The sequence below is a fragment of the Denticeps clupeoides genome, unplaced genomic scaffold, assembly GCF_900700375.1.
Source record: "Denticeps clupeoides unplaced genomic scaffold, fDenClu1.1, whole genome shotgun sequence".
Taxonomy (NCBI): Eukaryota; Metazoa; Chordata; class Actinopteri; order Clupeiformes; family Denticipitidae; genus Denticeps; species Denticeps clupeoides.
In genome coordinates, this window is record NW_021630118.1 from 18105 (window position 1) to 36127 (window position 18023).

The 18023-nt window shown below is 44.6% G+C and overlaps 15 non-coding genes across 15 annotated transcripts; all 15 read right to left on the reverse strand.

Annotated features, from left to right (window-relative positions):
• Positions 1 to 8: 8 nt before the first annotated feature.
• trnag-ccc (transfer RNA glycine (anticodon CCC)) lies at positions 9 to 79 on the reverse strand. The gene has a single exon. It is a non-coding gene; the product is annotated as a tRNA-Gly (tRNA).
• Positions 80 to 3010: 2931 nt separating this feature from the next.
• trnal-aag (transfer RNA leucine (anticodon AAG)) lies at positions 3011 to 3092 on the reverse strand. The gene has a single exon. It is a non-coding gene; the product is annotated as a tRNA-Leu (tRNA).
• A 730-nt stretch (positions 3093 to 3822) lies between these two features.
• trnal-uaa (transfer RNA leucine (anticodon UAA)) lies at positions 3823 to 3904 on the reverse strand. The gene has a single exon. It is a non-coding gene; the product is annotated as a tRNA-Leu (tRNA).
• A 789-nt stretch (positions 3905 to 4693) lies between these two features.
• On the reverse strand, positions 4694 to 4765 carry trnag-ccc (transfer RNA glycine (anticodon CCC)). The gene has a single exon. It is a non-coding gene; the product is annotated as a tRNA-Gly (tRNA).
• Positions 4766 to 5043: 278 nt separating this feature from the next.
• Positions 5044 to 5125, reverse strand: trnal-uag (transfer RNA leucine (anticodon UAG)). The gene has a single exon. It is a non-coding gene; the product is annotated as a tRNA-Leu (tRNA).
• A 731-nt stretch (positions 5126 to 5856) lies between these two features.
• Positions 5857 to 5938, reverse strand: trnal-uaa (transfer RNA leucine (anticodon UAA)). Its single transcript has one exon. It is a non-coding gene; the product is annotated as a tRNA-Leu (tRNA).
• A 731-nt stretch (positions 5939 to 6669) lies between these two features.
• On the reverse strand, positions 6670 to 6751 carry trnal-uaa (transfer RNA leucine (anticodon UAA)). The gene has a single exon. It is a non-coding gene; the product is annotated as a tRNA-Leu (tRNA).
• A 789-nt stretch (positions 6752 to 7540) lies between these two features.
• Positions 7541 to 7612, reverse strand: trnag-ccc (transfer RNA glycine (anticodon CCC)). The gene has a single exon. It is a non-coding gene; the product is annotated as a tRNA-Gly (tRNA).
• Positions 7613 to 10541: 2929 nt separating this feature from the next.
• trnal-aag (transfer RNA leucine (anticodon AAG)) lies at positions 10542 to 10623 on the reverse strand. Its single transcript has one exon. It is a non-coding gene; the product is annotated as a tRNA-Leu (tRNA).
• A 796-nt stretch (positions 10624 to 11419) lies between these two features.
• trnag-ccc (transfer RNA glycine (anticodon CCC)) lies at positions 11420 to 11491 on the reverse strand. Its single transcript has one exon. It is a non-coding gene; the product is annotated as a tRNA-Gly (tRNA).
• A 278-nt stretch (positions 11492 to 11769) lies between these two features.
• trnal-uag (transfer RNA leucine (anticodon UAG)) lies at positions 11770 to 11851 on the reverse strand. The gene has a single exon. It is a non-coding gene; the product is annotated as a tRNA-Leu (tRNA).
• Positions 11852 to 12582: 731 nt separating this feature from the next.
• On the reverse strand, positions 12583 to 12664 carry trnal-uaa (transfer RNA leucine (anticodon UAA)). The gene has a single exon. It is a non-coding gene; the product is annotated as a tRNA-Leu (tRNA).
• Positions 12665 to 13395: 731 nt separating this feature from the next.
• trnal-uaa (transfer RNA leucine (anticodon UAA)) lies at positions 13396 to 13477 on the reverse strand. Its single transcript has one exon. It is a non-coding gene; the product is annotated as a tRNA-Leu (tRNA).
• A 789-nt stretch (positions 13478 to 14266) lies between these two features.
• trnag-ccc (transfer RNA glycine (anticodon CCC)) lies at positions 14267 to 14338 on the reverse strand. Its single transcript has one exon. It is a non-coding gene; the product is annotated as a tRNA-Gly (tRNA).
• A 2927-nt stretch (positions 14339 to 17265) lies between these two features.
• On the reverse strand, positions 17266 to 17347 carry trnal-aag (transfer RNA leucine (anticodon AAG)). The gene has a single exon. It is a non-coding gene; the product is annotated as a tRNA-Leu (tRNA).
• Between the last annotated feature and the right edge of the window lie 676 nt (positions 17348 to 18023).

The window sequence follows — 18023 nt, forward strand, 5'->3', positions numbered from 1 at the left end:
AGGTCCATTGCATTGGCCGGGAATCGAACCCGGTCAACTGCTTGGGAAGCAGCTATGCTCACCACTATACCACCAATGCACACAGCTTGCAGGATGTCGTAGTTTTTCTTAAAGGGAGCATGGCACTGATAAGGGGTCAAACTAATGTTTGATGTGTAGTTAGAAGCTATACTCAGGATTTTGAGAACAATTTATGGCCAGGTGAAAGAGTGCGTGGGTAAAAGGACAGAGGATGAATGTTATTGACTGCTAGATGTTCACCATCAGGTGTGTCGTGGGTGTATTGTGTTTTAATGGCTGCTTGATGAACACCTAAAACTAAGCACTACAATTAGTTCCCTGTACTTTAAAACATAATGGCAGCGGTGGGATTTGAACCGACGCCTCCGAAGAGACTGGAGCCTAAATCCAGCGCCTTAGCCCACTCGGCTCATTTTAGATCCTGATGTGTTAAAGAACACTTGAGATGAAGACATGACCTTATCCAAAATTTGGCTTAAAAAAAGAGGACTGCATTGGCTGGGAGTCGAACCTGGGTATCTTGCTTGGAAGGCAGCTATGCTCAACACTATTCAGAATCAGAAACAGAATCGTATTTATTGGCCAAGTAAGTGCAAGCACATACAAGGAAATTGATTCCGGTAGATGGTGTCTCTCAAGTACAATGTAGGAAAAAAAGATAAAAAACAACAACAACAACAACAACAACAACAACAATGTGTAAGGGTGTTGTGTTATTGTCCAAGTTGTGGATTGTTTGTGATTTATAAATAACTATAACTATATCTACTATTTATGAATAAATAGGCAAAAAACAAACGAAATCTTATATACAAGTGAACATAAAGTGCAGTGTGTAATGATGGATGAGATTTACAGTATCAGCTGTTTAGCAGGGAGATGGCGAGGGGGAAGAAACTGTTCTTGTGTCGGCTGGTCCTGGTCTGCAGGCTTCTATAACGTCTGCCAGCGAGCAGCAGGTCAAAGAGCCTGTGACCAGGGTGTGAGGGGTCTGAGATGATTTTCCCTGCCCTTTTCCTGGATCTTGAGAGGTACAGGTCCTGGATGGAGGGCAAGGGGGCACCGGTGATCCTTTCTGCTGACCGTACAGTCCGCTGCAGTCTGATCCTGTCCGGTTTAGTGGCTGCTCCATACCAGACAGTGATGGAGGAGCACAGGACAGACTCAATGACCGCAGTGTAGAACTGGATCAGCAGCTCCTGTGGAAGACTGTACTTCCCCAGTTGCCTCAGGAGTACATCCTCTGCTGGGTCTTTTTGAGGATGGAGGAGATGTTGGTCTCCCACCTCAGGTCCTGGGAAATGGTGGTGCCTAGGAATGTGAAGGTCTCCACAATAGACACCAGCCTGTCTGATATAGTGAGGGGGAGCAATGTTGAGGGATGTCTCCTGAAGTCCACCGTCATCTCCACAGTCTTAAGCGTGTTCAGCACCAGGTTGTGTTGACTGCACCAGAGTACCAGACGCTCAACTTCCTGTCGGTATGCAGACTCATCACCATCCTGGATGAGTCCAATGACAGTGGTGTCGTCTGCAAACTTCAGGAGTTTCACAGTTGAGTTCCTGGAGGGCAGTCGTTGGTGTACAGGGAGAAGAGAATTGGGGAGAGGACACATCCGTGAGGGGCACCAGTACTGAGGGACCGTGTTCCAGAAGTGATCTCCCTCAGCCTCACTTGCTGCTTCCTGTCTGTCAGGAAGCTGGTGATCCACTTGCAGGTACCAGGTGACACGCTGAGCTGGGAGAGTTTGGAGGTGAGGAGTTCAGGCACAATGGTGTTGAATGCCGAGCTGAAGTCCACAAACAGAATCCTGGCATAGGTTCCCGGGCGGTCGAGATGTTGCAGGATGTAATGCAGCCCCATATTCACTACATCATCCACCGACCTGTTTGCCCGGTAGGCAAACTGCAGGGGGTCCAGTTGGTGTTCTGTGATGTCCTTTAGATGGGCTAAACCAGGCGTTCAAAGGATTTCATGACCACAGACGTCAAGACGACAGGTCTGTAGTCATTTGGAACAGTGATGGTGGGTTTCTTGGGGACCGGAATAATGGTGGAGCGTTTGAAGCAGGTGGGAACTTCACACAGCTCCAGGGATCTGTTGAAGATGTGGGGGAAGATGGGAGCCAGCTGTTCAGCACAGGCTTTGAGACAAGAGGGGGAGACACTGTCTGGACCTGCGGCTTTCCTGGTCTTCTGTTTCTGGAACAGCCAACGCACATCTTCAACGTGTATTCTGAGTTTCAGGGGGGGTGGGGGGGGGGTTGTGATTGGAGTCGTTGACTCTGGGCAGGGGAGGGTGAGGGAGGAGGGTGGGGGGGAGAGAGGTGTGACAGGGTTCATTGTCTCTGGGAAGGGGTGGGTGACAGAGGAGGATGGGGGGGGGTGAGGAGTGATGGTGGTCTGTGTTTCTGGAGTGGGGTGGTTGAGGGGTGTGAATCTTCAACCAAGGCACAAACTAGGAAGTTTTCCATGTTGTGGAATACCAAAGTGCATTTAGACCAAAAAGTTGTATTTGCTTTTGGTTGAATACAGATCAGATTGAGATGGGCTGTGGAAGTGAGTGGTGGTGTAACTACATGATGTTAAGAAGCATTATTTAATTCCTCTGGGCAATTGTCACAGATTTTCCCACAGAGAGCATGGCCCGGGTGAGCAATCAATCTAATGCTGGATTCCTGAAAGAATCCATGGTCAGGGCAACAGCAGCAATGCATGGCCAGATAAAAAGGTGTGTGTGACATGACAGAGCATGAACTTTACAGAATGCATGCATTGTGCATTTTAAACAAAAAAAAAAAGTCCTTAACTTTCACTGCTGGTTTAATCATATAGGCAGAGGTGAGATTTGTAAAAAGACAGAGGATGAATATTATTGACTGCTAGATGTTCACCATTAGGTGTGTCATAGGTGTATTTTGTTTGCATGGCTGCTTGATGAACACCTAAAACTAAACACTACAATTAGTTCCCTGTACTTTAAAACATAATGGCAGCGGTGGGATTTGAACCCACGCCTCCGAAGAGACTGGAGCCTTAATCCAGCGCCTTAGACCGCTCGGCCACACTACCATTCGTTAGCTCATTTCCGATTCTGATTTGTTATTGAACACTTGAGATGAAGACATGACCTTAGCCAAAATTTGGCTTAAAAAGTTGCACAACACAAAAGCAGGACAAAAAAAAGGACTGCATTGGTTGGGAGTCCAACCTGGGTCAACTAACTGGAAGGCAGCTATGCTCACCACTATACAACCAAGGCACAAACTAGGAAGTTTTCCATGTTGTGGAATACCAAGGGCATTTAGACCCAAAAGTGGTTATTTCTTTTGGTTGAATAGAGATCAGATTGAGATGGGCTGTGGAAGTGAGTGGTACTGTAACTACATGATGTTTAGAAAAATTAACTATTTCTTCTGAGCAATTGTCACAGTTTTTCCCACAGACAGCATGGCACTGGTGAGGAATCAGTCTAGTGCTGGATGCCTGAAAGAATCCATGGTCAGGGCAACAGCAGCAATGCATGGCCAAATGAAAAAAGTGTGTGTGTGACATGACAGAGCATGAACTTTACAGAATGCATGCATTGTGCATTTTAAACAAACAAAAACAAATTCGTAACTTTCACTGCTGGTTTAATCATAAAGGCAGAGGTGAGATTTGTAAAATGAAAGAGGATGAATGTTGTTGACTGCTAGATGTTCACCATCAGGTGTGTCGTGGGTGTATTGTGTTTGCATGGCTGCTTGATGAACACCTAAAACAAAACACTACAATTAGTTCCCTGTACTTTAAAACATAATGGCAGCGGTGGGATTTGAACCCACGCCTCCAAAGAGACTGGAGCTTAAATCCAGCGCCTTAGACCGCTCGGCCACACTACCATTCGTTAGCTTATTTTAGATCCTGATGTGTTATAGAACAATTGAGATGAAAACATGACCTTAGCCAAAATGTGGCTTAAAATTTCACAACACAAAAGCAGGACAAAAAAAAGGACTGCGTTGGCTGGGAGTCGAACCCGGGTAAACTAATTGGAAGGCAGTTATGTTCACCACTATACAACCAAGGCACAAACTAAGAAGTTTTCCATGTTGTGGAATACCAAGGGCATTTAGACCCAAAAGTGGTTATTGCTTTTGGTTGAATACAGATCAGATTGAGATGGGCTGTGGAAGTGATTGGTGATGTAACTACATAATGTTTAGAAGCATTAACTAATTCTTCTGAGCAATTGTCACAGTTTTACCCACAGACAGCATGGCACTGGTGAGGAATCGATCTAGTGCTGGATGCCTGAAAGAATCCATGCATCCAGCAGCAATGCATGGCCAGATACAAAAGTGTGTGCGACATGACAGGGTATGAACTTTACCGAATGCATGCATTGTTCATTTTAAACAAACAAAAACTAATTCATGACCTTTACTGCATTTTTAATCACATAGGCAGTTGTGGGATTTGAACCCACATTTGTAAAACAGACTGGACATTTACACTAGTAGCACAGACCTTTCAGACAAGCTACCTTCTGTGAGATATATTAAATGCAACATCTTTACCATGACTATTTTGAGGAAACTAGTAATGCTTCACAGAACATACAGTGACAGGAGACAACCAAAAGCATCGTACAAAGATCAATGGTTTGCGTGTTGTTGTAAAAGGTCCATTGCATTGGCCGGGAATCGAACCCGGGTCAACTGCTTGGGAAGCAGCTATGCTCACCACTATACCACCAATGCACACAGCTTGCAGGTTGTCGTAGATTTTCTTAAAGGGAGCATGGCACTGATAAGGAGTCAAACTAATGTTTGATGTGTAGTTAGAAGCTATACTCAGGATTTTGAGAACAATTTATGGCCAGGTGAAAGAGTGCGTGGGTAAAAGGACAGAGGATGAATGTTATTGACTGCTAGATGTTCACCATCAGGTGTGTCGTGGGTGTATTGTGTTTGCATGGCTGCTTGATGAACACCTAAAACAAAACACTACAATTAGTTCCTTGTAGTTTTCATCATAATGGCAGCGGTGGGATTTGAACCCACGCCTCCAAAGAGACTGGAGCCTAAATCCAGCGCCTTAGACCGCTCGGCCACACTACCACTCATTAGGTTATTTTAGATCCTGATGTGTTATAGAACACTTGAGATGAAAACATGACCTTAGCCAAAATTTGGCTTAAAAAGTTGCACAACACAAAAGCAGGATGAAAAAAGAGGACTGCGTTGGCTGGGAGTCCAACCCGGGTCAACTAACCTGAAGGCAGCTATGCTCACCACTATACAACAAAGGCACAAACTAGGAAGTTTTCCATGTTGTGGAATACCAAGGGCATTTAGACCCAAAAGTGGTTATTTCTTTTGGTTGAATAGAGATCAGATTGAGATGGGCTGTGGAAGTGAGTGGTACTGTAACTACATGATGTTTAGAAAAATTAACTAATTCTTCTGAGCAATTGTCACAGTTTTTCCCACAGACAGCATGGCACTGGTGAGGAATCAATCTAGTGCTGGATGCCTGAAAGAATCCATGGTCAGGGCAACAGCAGCAATGCATGGCCAAATGAAAAAAGTGTGTGTGTGACATGACAGAGCATGAACTTTACAGAATGCATGCATTGTGCATTTTAAACAAACAAAAACAAATTCGTAACTTTCACTGCTGGTTTAATCATAAAGGCAGAGGTGAGATTTGTAAAATGAAAGAGGATGAATGTTGTTGACTGCTAGGTGTTCACCATCACTTGTGTCCTGGGTGTATTGTGTTTTCATGGCTGCTTGATGAACACCTAAAACTAAGCACTACAATTAGTTCCTTGTAGTTTTCATCATAATGGCAGCGGTGGGATTTGAACCCACGCCTCCAAAGAGACTGGAGCTTAAATCCAGCGCCTTAGACCGCTCGGCCACACTACCACTCATTAGGTTATTTTAGATCCTGATGTGTTATAGAACAATTGAGATGAAAACATGACCTTAGCCAAAATTTGGCTTAAAAAGTTGCACAACACAAAAGCAGGATGAAAAAAGAGGACTGCGTTGGCTGGGAGTCCAAACCGGGTCAACTAACCTGAAGGCAGCTATGCTCACCACTATACAACAAAGGCACAAACTAGGAAGTTTTCCATGTTGTGGAATACCAAGGGCATTTAGACCCAAAAGTGGTTATTTCTTTTGGTTGAATAGAGATCAGATTGAGATGGGCTGTGGAAGTGAGTGGTACTGTAACTACATGATGTTTAGAAAAATTAACTAATTCTTCTGAGCAATTGTCACAGTTTTTCCCACAGACAGCATGGCACTGGTGAGGAATCAGTCTAGTGCTGGATGCCTGAAAGAATCCATGGTCAGGGCAACAGCAGCAATGCATGGCCAAATGAAAAAAGTGTGTGTGTGACATGACAGAGCATGAACTTTACAGAATGCATGCATTGTGCATTTTAAACAAACAAAAACAAATTCGTAACTTTCACTGCTGGTTTAATCATAAAGGCAGAGGTGAGATTTGTAAAATGAAAGAGGATGAATGTTGTTGACTGCTAGATGTTCACCATCACTTGTGTCCTGGGTGTATTGTGTTTTCATGGCTGCTTGATGAACACCTAAAACTAAGCACTACAATTAGTTCCTTGTAGTTTTCATCATAATGGCAGCGGTGGGATTTGAACCCACGCCTCCAAAGAGACTGGAGCTTAAATCCAGCGCCTTAGACCGCTCGGCCACACTACCATTCGTTAGCTTATTTTAGATCCTGATGTGTTATAGAACAATTGAGATGAAAACATGACCTTAGCCAAAATGTGGCTTAAAATTTCACAACACAAAAGCAGGACAAAAAAAAGGACTGCGTTGGCTGGGAGTCGAACCCGGGTAAACTAATTGGAAGGCAGTTATGTTCACCACTATACAACCAAGGCACAAACTAAGAAGTTTTCCATGTTGTGGAATACCAAGGGCATTTAGACCCAAAAGTGGTTATTGCTTTTGGTTGAATACAGATCAGATTGAGATGGGCTGTGGAAGTGATTGGTGATGTAACTACATAATGTTTAGAAGCATTAACTAATTCTTCTGAGCAATTGTCACAGTTTTACCCACAGACAGCATGGCACTGGTGAGGAATCGATCTAGTGCTGGATGCCTGAAAGAATCCATGCATCCAGCAGCAATGCATGGCCAGATACAAAAGTGTGTGCGACATGACAGGGTATGAACTTTACCGAATGCATGCATTGTTCATTTTAAACAAACAAAAACTAATTCATGACCTTTACTGCATTTTTAATCACATAGGCAGTTGTGGGATTTGAACCCACATTTGTACAACAGACTGGACATTTACACTAGTAGCACAGACCTTTCAGACAAGCTACCTTCTGTGAGATTTATTAAATGCAACATCTTTACCATGACTATTTTGGGGAAACTAGTAATGCTTCACAGAACATACAGTGACAGGGGACAACCAAAAGCATCGTACAAAGATCAATAGTTTGCGTGTTGTTGTAAAAGGTCCATTGCATTGGCCGGGAATCGAACCCGGGTCAACTGCTTGGGAAGCAGCTATGCTCACCACTATACCACCAATGCACACAGCTTGCAGGATGTCGTAGTTTTTCTTAAAGGGAGCATGGCACTGATAAGGGGTCAAACTAATGTTTGATGTGTAGTTAGAAGCTATACTCAGGATTTTGAGAACAATTTATGGCCAGGTGAAAGAGTGCGTGGGTAAAAGGACAGGATGAATGTTATTGACTGCCAGATGTTCACCATCAGGTGTGTCGTGGGTGTATTGTGTTTTAATGGCTGCTTGATGAACACCTAAAACTAAGCACTACAATTAGTTCCCTGTACTTTAAAACATAATGGCAGCGGTGGGATTTGAACCGACGCCTCCGAAGAGACTGGAGCCTAAATCCAGCGCCTTAGCCCACTCGGCTCATTTTAGATCCTGATGTGTTAAAGAACACTTGAGATGAAGACATGACCTTATCCAAAATTTGGCTTAAAAAAAGAGGACTGCATTGGCTGGGAGTCGAACCTGGGTATCTTGCTTGGAAGGCAGCTATGCTCAACACTATTCAGAATCAGAAACAGAATCGTATTTATTGGCCAAGTAAGTGCAAGCACATACAAGGAAATTGATTCCGGTAGATGGTGTCTCTCAATACAATGTAGGAAAAAAAGATAAAAAACAACAACAACAACAAACAACAACAACAACAATGTGTAAGGGTGTTGTGTTATTGTCCAAGTTGTGGATTGTTTGTGATTTATAAATAACTATAACTATATCTACTATTTATGAATAAATAGGCAAAAAACAAACGAAATCTTATATACAAGTGAACATAAAGTGCAGTGTGTAATGATGGATGAGATTTACAGTATCAGCTGTTTAGGAGGGAGATGGCGAGGGGGAAGAAACTGTTCTTGTGTCGGCTGGTCCTGGTCTGCAGGCTTCTATAACGTCTGCCAGCGAGCAGCAGGTCAAAGAGCCTGTGACCAGGGTGTGAGGGGTCTGAGATGATTTTCCCTGCCCTTTTCCTGGATCTTGAGAGGTACAGGTCCTGGATGGAGGGCAAGGGGGCACCGGTGATCCTTTCTGCTGACCGTACAGTCCGCTGCAGTCTGATCCTGTCCGGTTTAGTGGCTGCTCCATACCAGACAGTGATGGAGGAGCACAGGACAGACTCAATGACCGCAGTGTAGAACTGGATCAGCAGCTCCTGTGGAAGACTGTACTTCCCCAGTTACCTCAGGAAGTACATCCTCTGCTGGGTCTTTTTGAGGATGGAGGAGATGTTGGTCTCCCACTTCAGGTCCTGGGAAATGGTGGTGCCTAGGAATGTGAAGGTCTCCACAATAGACACCAGCCTGTCTGATATAGTGAGGGGGAGCAATGTTGAGGGATGTCTCCTGAAGTCCACCGTCATCTCCACAGTCTTAAGCGTGTTCAGCACCAGGTTGTGTTGACTGCACCAGAGTACCAGACGCTCAACTTCCTGTCGGTATGCAGACTCATCACCATCCTGGATGAGCCCAATGACAGTGGTGTCGTCTGCAAACTTCAGGAGTTTCACAGTTGAGTTCCTGGAGGGCAGTCGTTGGTGTACAGGGAGAAGAGAAGTGGGGAGAGGACACATCCGTGAGGGGCACCAGTACTGAGGGACCGTGTTCCAGAAGTGATCTCCCTCAGCCTCACTTGCTGCTTCCTGTCTGTCAGGAAGCTGGTGATCCACTTGCAGGTACCAGGTGACACGCTGAGCTGGGAGAGTTTGGAGGTGAGGAGTTCAGGCACAATGGTGTTGAATGCCGAGCTGAAGTCCACAAACAGAATCCTGGCATAGGTTCCCGGGCGGTCGAGATGTTGCAGGATGTAATGCAGCCCCATATTCACTACATCATCCACCGACCTGTTTGCCCGGTAGGCAAACTGCAGGGGGTCCAGTTGGTGTTCTGTGATGTCCTTTAGATGGGCTAAAACCAGGCGTTCAAAGGATTTCATGACCACAGACGTCAAGACGACAGGTCTGTAGTCATTTGGAACAGTGATGGTGGGTTTCTTGGGGACCGGAATAATGGTGGAGCGTTTGAAGCAGGTGGGAACTTCACACAGCTCCAGGGATCTGTTGAAGATGTGGGGGAAGATGGGAGCCAGCTGTTCAGCACAGGCTTTGAGACAAGAGGGGGAGACACTGTCTGGACCTGCGGCTTTCCTGGTCTTCTGTTTCTGGAACAGCCAACGCACATCTTCAACGTGTATTCTGAGTTTCAGGGGGGGTGGGGGGGTTGTGATTGGAGTCGTTGACTCTGGGCAGGGGAGGGTGAGGGAGGAGGGTGGGGGGGGAGAGAGGTGTGACAGGGTTCATTGTCTCTGGGAAGGGGTGGGTGACAGAGGAGGATGGGGGGGGGTGAGGAGTGATGGTGGTCTGTGTTTCTGGAGTGGGGTGGTTGAGGGGTGTGAATCTTCAACCAAGGCACAAACTAGGAAGTTTTCCATGTTGTGGAATACCAAAGTGCATTTAGACCAAAAAGTTGTATTTGCTTTTGGTTGAATACAGATCAGATTGAGATGGGCTGTGGAAGTGAGTGGTGGTGTAACTACATGATGTTAAGAAGCATTATTTAATTCCTCTGGGCAATTGTCACAGATTTTCCCACAGAGAGCATGGCCCGGGTGAGCAATCAATCTAATGCTGGATTCCTGAAAGAATCCATGGTCAGGGCAACAGCAGCAATGCATGGCCAGATAAAAAAGTGTGTGTGACATGACAGAGCATGAACTTTACAGAATGCATGCATTGTGCATTTTAAACAAAAAAAAAAAGTCCTTAACTTTCACTGCTGGTTTAATCATATAGGCAGAGGTGAGATTTGTAAAAAGACAGAGGATGAATATTATTGACTGCTAGATGTTCACCATTAGGTGTGTCATAGGTGTATTTTGTTTGCATGGCTGCTTGATGAACACCTAAAACTAAACACTACAATTAGTTCCCTGTACTTTAAAACATAATGGCAGCGGTGGGATTTGAACCCACGCCTCCGAAGAGACTGGAGCCTTAATCCAGCGCCTTAGACCGCTCGGCCACACTACCATTCGTTAGCTCATTTCCGATTCTGATTTGTTATTGAACACTTGAGATGAAGACATGACCTTAGCCAAAATTTGGCTTAAAAAGTTGCACAACACAAAAGCAGGACAAAAAAAAGGACTGCGTTGGTTGGGAGTCCAACCTGGGTCAACTAACTGGAAGGCAGCTATGCTCACCACTATACAACCAAGGCACAAACTAGGAAGTTTTCCATGTTGTGGAATACCAAGGGCATTTAGACCCAAAAGTGGTTATTGCTTTTGGTTGAATACAGATCAGATTGAGATGGGCTGTGGAAGTGAGTGGTGATGTAACTACATGATGATTAGAAGCATTAACTAATTCGTCCGAGCAATTGTCACAGTTTTACCCACAGAAACCATGGCACTGGTGAGGAATCGATCTAGTGCTGGATGCCTGAAAGAATCCATGGGCAGGGCAACAGCAGCAATGCATGGCCAGATACAAAAGTGTGTGTGACATGACAGGGCATGAACTTTACAGAATGCATGCATTGTTCATTTTAAACAAACAAAAACTAGTTCATGACCTTTACTGCATTTTAATCACATAGGCAGTTGTGGGATTTGAACCCACATTTGTAAAACAGACTGGACATTTACACTAGTAGCACAGACCTTTCAGACAAGCTACCTTCTGTGAGATATATTAAATGCAACATCTTTACCATGACTATTTTGAGGAAACTAGTAATGCTTCACAGAACATACAGTGACAGGAGACAACCAAAAGCATCGTACAAAGATCAATGGTTTGCGTGTTGTTGTAAAAGGTCCATTGCATTGGCCGGGAATCGAACCCGGGTCAACTGCTTGGGAAGCAGCTATGCTCACCACTATACCACCAATGCACACAGCTTGCAGGTTGTCGTAGATTTTCTTAAAGGGAGCATGGCACTGATAAGGAGTCAAACTAATGTTTGATGTGTAGTTAGAAGCTATACTCAGGATTTTGAGAACAATTTATGGCCAGGTGAAAGAGTGCGTGGGTAAAAGGACAGAGGATGAATGTTATTGACTGCTAGATGTTCACCATCAGGTGTGTCGTGGGTGTATTGTGTTTGCATGGCTGCTTGATGAACACCTAAAACAAAACACTACAATTAGTTCCTTGTAGTTTTCATCATGATGGCAGCGGTGGGATTTGAACCCACGCCTCCGAAGAGACTGGAGCCTAAATCCAGCGCCTTAGACCGCTCGGCCACACTACCACTCATTAGGTTATTTTAGATCCTGATGTGTTATAGAACACTTGAGATGAAAACATGACCTTAGCCAAAATTTGGCTTAAAAAGTTGCACAACACAAAAGCAGGATGAAAAAAGAGGACTGCGTTGGCTGGGAGTCCAACCCGGGTCAACTAACCTGAAGGCAGCTATGCTCACCACTATACAACAAAGGCACAAACTAGGAAGTTTTCCATGTTGTGGAATACCAAGGGCATTTAGACCCAAAAGTGGTTATTTCTTTTGGTTGAATAGAGATCAGATTGAGATGGGCTGTGGAAGTGAGTGGTACTGTAACTACATGATGTTTAGAAAAATTAACTAATTCTTCTGAGCAATTGTCACAGTTTTTCCCACAGACAGCATGGCACTGGTGAGGAATCAATCTAGTGCTGGATGCCTGAAAGAATCCATGGTCAGGGCAACAGCAGCAATGCATGGCCAAATGAAAAAAGTGTGTGTGTGACATGACAGAGCATGAACTTTACAGAATGCATGCATTGTGCATTTTAAACAAACAAAAACAAATTCGTAACTTTCACTGCTGGTTTAATCATAAAGGCAGAGGTGAGATTTGTAAAATGAAAGAGGATGAATGTTGTTGACTGCTAGGTGTTCACCATCACTTGTGTCCTGGGTGTATTGTGTTTGCATGGCTGCTTGATGAACACCTAAAACTAAGCACTACAATTAGTTCCTTGTAGTTTTCATCATAATGGCAGCGGTGGGATTTGAACCCACGACTCCAAAGAGACTGGAGCTTAAATCCAGCGCCTTAGACCGCTCGGCCACACTACCATTCGTTAGCTTATTTTAGATCCTGATGTGTTATAGAACAATTGAGATGAAAACATGACCTTAGCCAAAATTTGGCTTAAAAAGTTGCACAACACAAAAGCAGGATGAAAAAAGAGGACTGCGTTGGCTGGGAGTCCAACCCGGGTCAACTAACCTGAAGGCAGCTATGCTCACCACTATACAACAAAGGCACAAACTAGGAAGTTTTCCATGTTGTGGAATACCAAGGGCATTTAGACCCAAAAGTGGTTATTTCTTTTGGTTGAATAGAGATCAGATTGAGATGGGCTGTGGAAGTGAGTGGTACTGTAACTACATGATGTTTAGAAAAATTAACTAATTCTTCTGAGCAATTGTCACAGTTTTTCCCACAGACAGCATGGCACTGGTGAGGAATCAGTCTAGTGCTGGATGCCTGAAAGAATCCATGGTCAGGGCAACAGCAGCAATGCATGGCCAAATGAAAAAAGTGTGTGTGTGACATGACAGAGCATGAACTTTACAGAATGCATGCATTGTGCATTTTAAACAAACAAAAACAAATTCGTAACTTTCACTGCTGGTTTAATCATAAAGGCAGAGGTGAGATTTGTAAAATGAAAGAGGATGAATGTTGTTGACCGCTAGATGTTCACCATCACTTGTGTCCTGGGTGTATTGTGTTTTCATGGCTGCTTGATGAACACCTAAAACTAAGCACTACAATTAGTTCCTTGTAGTTTTCATCATAATGGCAGCGGTGGGATTTGAACCCACGCCTCCAAAGAGACTGGAGCTTAAATCCAGCGCCTTAGACCGCTCGGCCACACTACCATTCGTTAGCTTATTTTAGATCCTGATGTGTTATAGAACAACTGAGATGAAAACATGACCTTAGCCAAAATGTGGCTTAAAATTTCACAACACAAAAGCAGGACAAAAAAAAGGACTGCGTTGGCTGGGAGTCGAACCCGGGTAAACTAATTGGAAGGCAGATATGTTCACCACTATACAACCAAGGCACAAACTAAGAAGTTTTCCATGTTGTGGAATACCAAGGGCATTTAGACCCAAAAGTGGTTATTGCTTTTGGTTGAATACAGATCAGATTGAGATGGGCTGTGGAAGTGAGTGATGATGTAACTACATAATGTTTAGAAGCATTAACTAATTCTTCTGAGCAATTGTCACAGTTTTACCCACAGACAGCATGGCACTTGTGAGGAATCGATCTAGTGCTGGATGCCTGAAAGAATCCATGCATCCAGCAGCAATGCATGGCCAGATACAAAAGTGTGTGTGACATGACAGGGCATGAACTTTACAGAATGCATGCATTGTTCATTTTAAACAAACAAAAACTAATTCATGACCTTTACTGCATTTTTAATCACATAGGCAGTTGTGGGATTTGAACCCACATTTGTACAACAGACTGGACATTTACACTAGTAGCACAGACCTTTCAGACAAGCTACCTTCTGTGAGATTTATTAAATGCAACATCTTTACCATGACTATATTGGGGAAACTAGTAATGCTTCACAAAACATACAGTGACAGGAGACAACCAAAAGCATCGTACAAAGATCAATGATTTGCGTGTTGTTGTAAAAGGTCCATTGCATTGGCCGGGAATCGAACCCGGGTCAACTGCTTGGGAAGCAGCTATGCTCACCACTATACCACCAATGCACACAGCTTGCAGGATGTCGTAGTTTTTCTTAAAGGGAGCATGGCACTGATAAGGAGTCAAACTAATGTTTGATGTGTAGTTAGAAGCTATACTCAGGATTTTGAGAACAATTTATGGCCAGGTGAAAGAGTGCGTGGGTGAAAGGACAGGATGAATGTTATTGACTGCTAGATGTTCACCATCAGGTGTGTCGTGGGTGTATTGTGTTTTAATGGCTGCTTGATGAACACCTAAAACTAAGCACTACAATTAGTTCCCTGTACTTTAAAACATAATGGCAGCGGTGGGATTTGAACCCACGCCTCCGAAGAGACTGGAGCCTAAATCCAGCGCCTTAGCCCACTCGGCTCATTTTAGATCCTGATGTGTTAAAGAACACTTGAGATGAAGACATGACCTTATCCAAAATTTGGCTTAAAAAAAGAGGACTGCGTTGGCTGGGAGTCGAACCTGGGTATCTTGCTTGGAAGGCAGCTATGCTCAACACTATTCAGAATCAGAAACAGAATCGTATTTATTGGCCAAGTAAGTGCAAGCACATACAAGGAAATTGATTCCGGTAGATGGTGTCTCTCAAGTACAATGTAGGAAAAAAAGATAAAAAACAACAACAACAAACAACAACAACAACAATGTGTAAGGGTGTTGTGTTATTGTCCAAATTGTGGATTGTTTGTGATTTATAAATAACTATAACTATATCTACTATTTATGAATAAATAGGCAAAAAACAAACGAAATCTTATATACAAGTGAACATAAAGTGCAGTGTGTAATGATGGATGAGATTTACAGTATCAGCCGTTTAGGAGGGAGATGGCGAGGGGGAAGAAACTGTTCTTGTGTCGGCTGGTCCTGGTCTGCAGGCTTCTATAACGTCTGCCAGCGAGCAGCAGGTCAAAGAGCCTGTGACCAGGGTGTGAGGGGTCTGAGATGATTTTCCCTGCCATTTTCCTGGATCTTGAGAGGTACAGGTCCTGGATGGAGGGCAAGGGGGCACCGGTGATCCTTTCTGCTGACCGTACAGTCCGCTGCAGTCTGATCCTGTCCGGTTTAGTGGCTGCTCCATACCAGACAGTGATGGAGGAGCACAGGACAGACTCAATGACCGCAGTGTAGAACTGGATCAGCAGCTCCTGTGGAAGACTGTACTTCCCCAGTTGCCTCAGGAAGTACATCCTCTGCTGGGTCTTTTTGAGGATGGAGGAGATGTTGGTCTCCCACTTCAGGTCCTGGGAAATGGTGGTGCCTAGGAATGTGAAGGTCTCCACAATAGACACCAGCCTGTCTGATATAGTGAGGGGGAGCAATGTTGAGGGATGTCTCCTGAAGTCCACCGTCATCTCCACAGTCTTAAGCGTGTTCAGCACCAGGTTGTGTTGACTGCACCAGAGTACCAGACGCTCAACTTCCTGTCGGTATGCAGACTCATCACCATCCTGGATGAACCCAATGACAGTGGTGTCGTCTACAAACTTCAGGAGTTTCACAGTTGAGTTCCTGGAGGGCAGTCGTTGGTGTACAGGGAGAAGAGAAGTGGGGAGAGGACACATCCGTGAGGGGCACCAGTACTGAGGGACCGTGTTCCAGAAGTGATCTCCCTCAGCCTCACTTGCTGCTTCCTGTCTGTCAGGAAGCTGGTGATCCACTTGCAGGTACCAGGTGACACGCTGAGCTGGGAGAGTTTGGAGGTGAGGAGTTCAGGCACAATGGTGTTGAATGCCGAGCTGAAGTCCACAAACAGAATCCTGGCATAGGTTCCCGGGCGGTCGAGATGTTGCAGGATGTAATGCAGCCCCATATTCACTACATCATCCACCGACCTGTTTGCCCGGTAGGCAAACTGCAGGGGGTCCAGTTGGTGTTCTGTGATGTCCTTTAGATGGGCTAAAACCAGGCGTTCAAAGGGTTTCATGACCACAGACGTCAAGACGACAGGTCTGTAGTCATTTGGAACAGTGATGGTGGGTTTCTTGGGGACCGGAATAATGGTGGAGCGTTTGAAGCAGGTGGGAACTTCACACAGCTCCAGGGATCTGTTGAAGATGTGGGGGAAGATGGGAGCCAGCTGTTCAGCACAGGCTTTGAGACAAGAGGGGGAGACACTGTCTGGACCTGCGGCTTTCCTGGTCTTCTGTTTCTGGAACAGCCAACGCACATCTTCAACGTGTATTCTGAGTTTCAGGGGGGGTGGGGGGGTTGTGATTGGAGTCGTTGACTCTGGGCAGGGGAGGGTGAGGGAGGAGGGTGGGGGGGAGAGAGGTGTGACAGGGTTCATTGTCTCTGGGAAGGGGTGGGTGACAGAGGAGGATGGGGGGGGGGTGAGGAGTGATGGTGGTCTGTGTTTCTGGAGTGGGGTGGTTGAGGGGTGTGAATCTTCAACCAAGGCACAAACTAGGAAGTTTTCCATGTTGTGGAATACCAAAGTGCATTTAGACCAAAAAGTTGTATTTGCTTTTGGTTGAATACAGATCAGATTGAGATGGGCTGTGGAAGTGAGTGGTGGTGTAACTACATGATGTTAAGAAGCATTATTTAATTCCTCTGGGCAATTGTCACAGATTTTCCCACAGAGAGCATGGCCCGGGTGAGCAATCAATCTAATGCTGGATTCCTGAAAGAATCCATGGTCAGGGCAACAGCAGCAATGCATGGCCAGATAAAAAAGTGTGTGTGACATAACAGAGCATGAACTTTACAGAATGCATGCATTGTGCATTTTAAACAAAAAAAAAAAGTCCTTAACTTTCACTGCTGGTTTAATCATATAGGCAGAGGTGAGATTTGTAAAAAGACAGAGGATGAATATTATTGACTGCTAGATGTTCACCATTAGGTGTGTCATAGGTGTATTTTGTTTGCATGGCTGCTTGATGAACACCTAAAACTAAACACTACAATTAGTTCCCTGTACTTTAAAACATAATGGCAGCGGTGGGATTTGAACCCACGCCTCCAAAGAGACTGGAGCCTTAATCCAGCGCCTTAGACCGCTCGGCCACACTACCATTCGTTAGCTCATTTCCGATTCTGATTTGTTATTGAACACTTGAGGTGAAGACATGACCTTAGCCAAAATTTGGCTTAAAAAGTTGCACAACACAAAAGCAGGACAAAAAAAAGGACTGCGTTGGTTGGGAGTCCAACCTGGGTCAACTAACTGGAAGGCAGCTATGCTCACCACTATACAACCAAGGCACAAACTAGGAAGTTTTCCATGTTGTGGAATACCAAGGGCATTTAGACCCAAAAGTGGTTATTGCTTTTGGTTGAATACAGATCAGATTGAGATGGGCTGTGGAAGTGAGTGGTGATGTAACTACATGATGATTAGAAGCATTAACTAATTCGTCCGAGCAATTGTCACAGTTTTACCCACAGAAACCATGGCACTGGTGAGGAATCGATCTAGTGCTGGATGCCTGAAATGGGCAGGGCAACAGCAGCAATGCATGGCCAGATACAAAAGTGTGTGTGACATGACAGGGCATGAACTTTACAGAATGCATGCATTGTTCATTTTAAACAAACAAAAACTAGTTCATGACCTTTACTGCATTTTTAATCACATAGGCAGTTGTGGGATTTGAACCCACATTTGTAAAACAGACTGGACATTTACACTAGTAGCACAGACCTTTCAGACAAGCTACCTTCTGTGAGATATATTAAATGCAACATCTT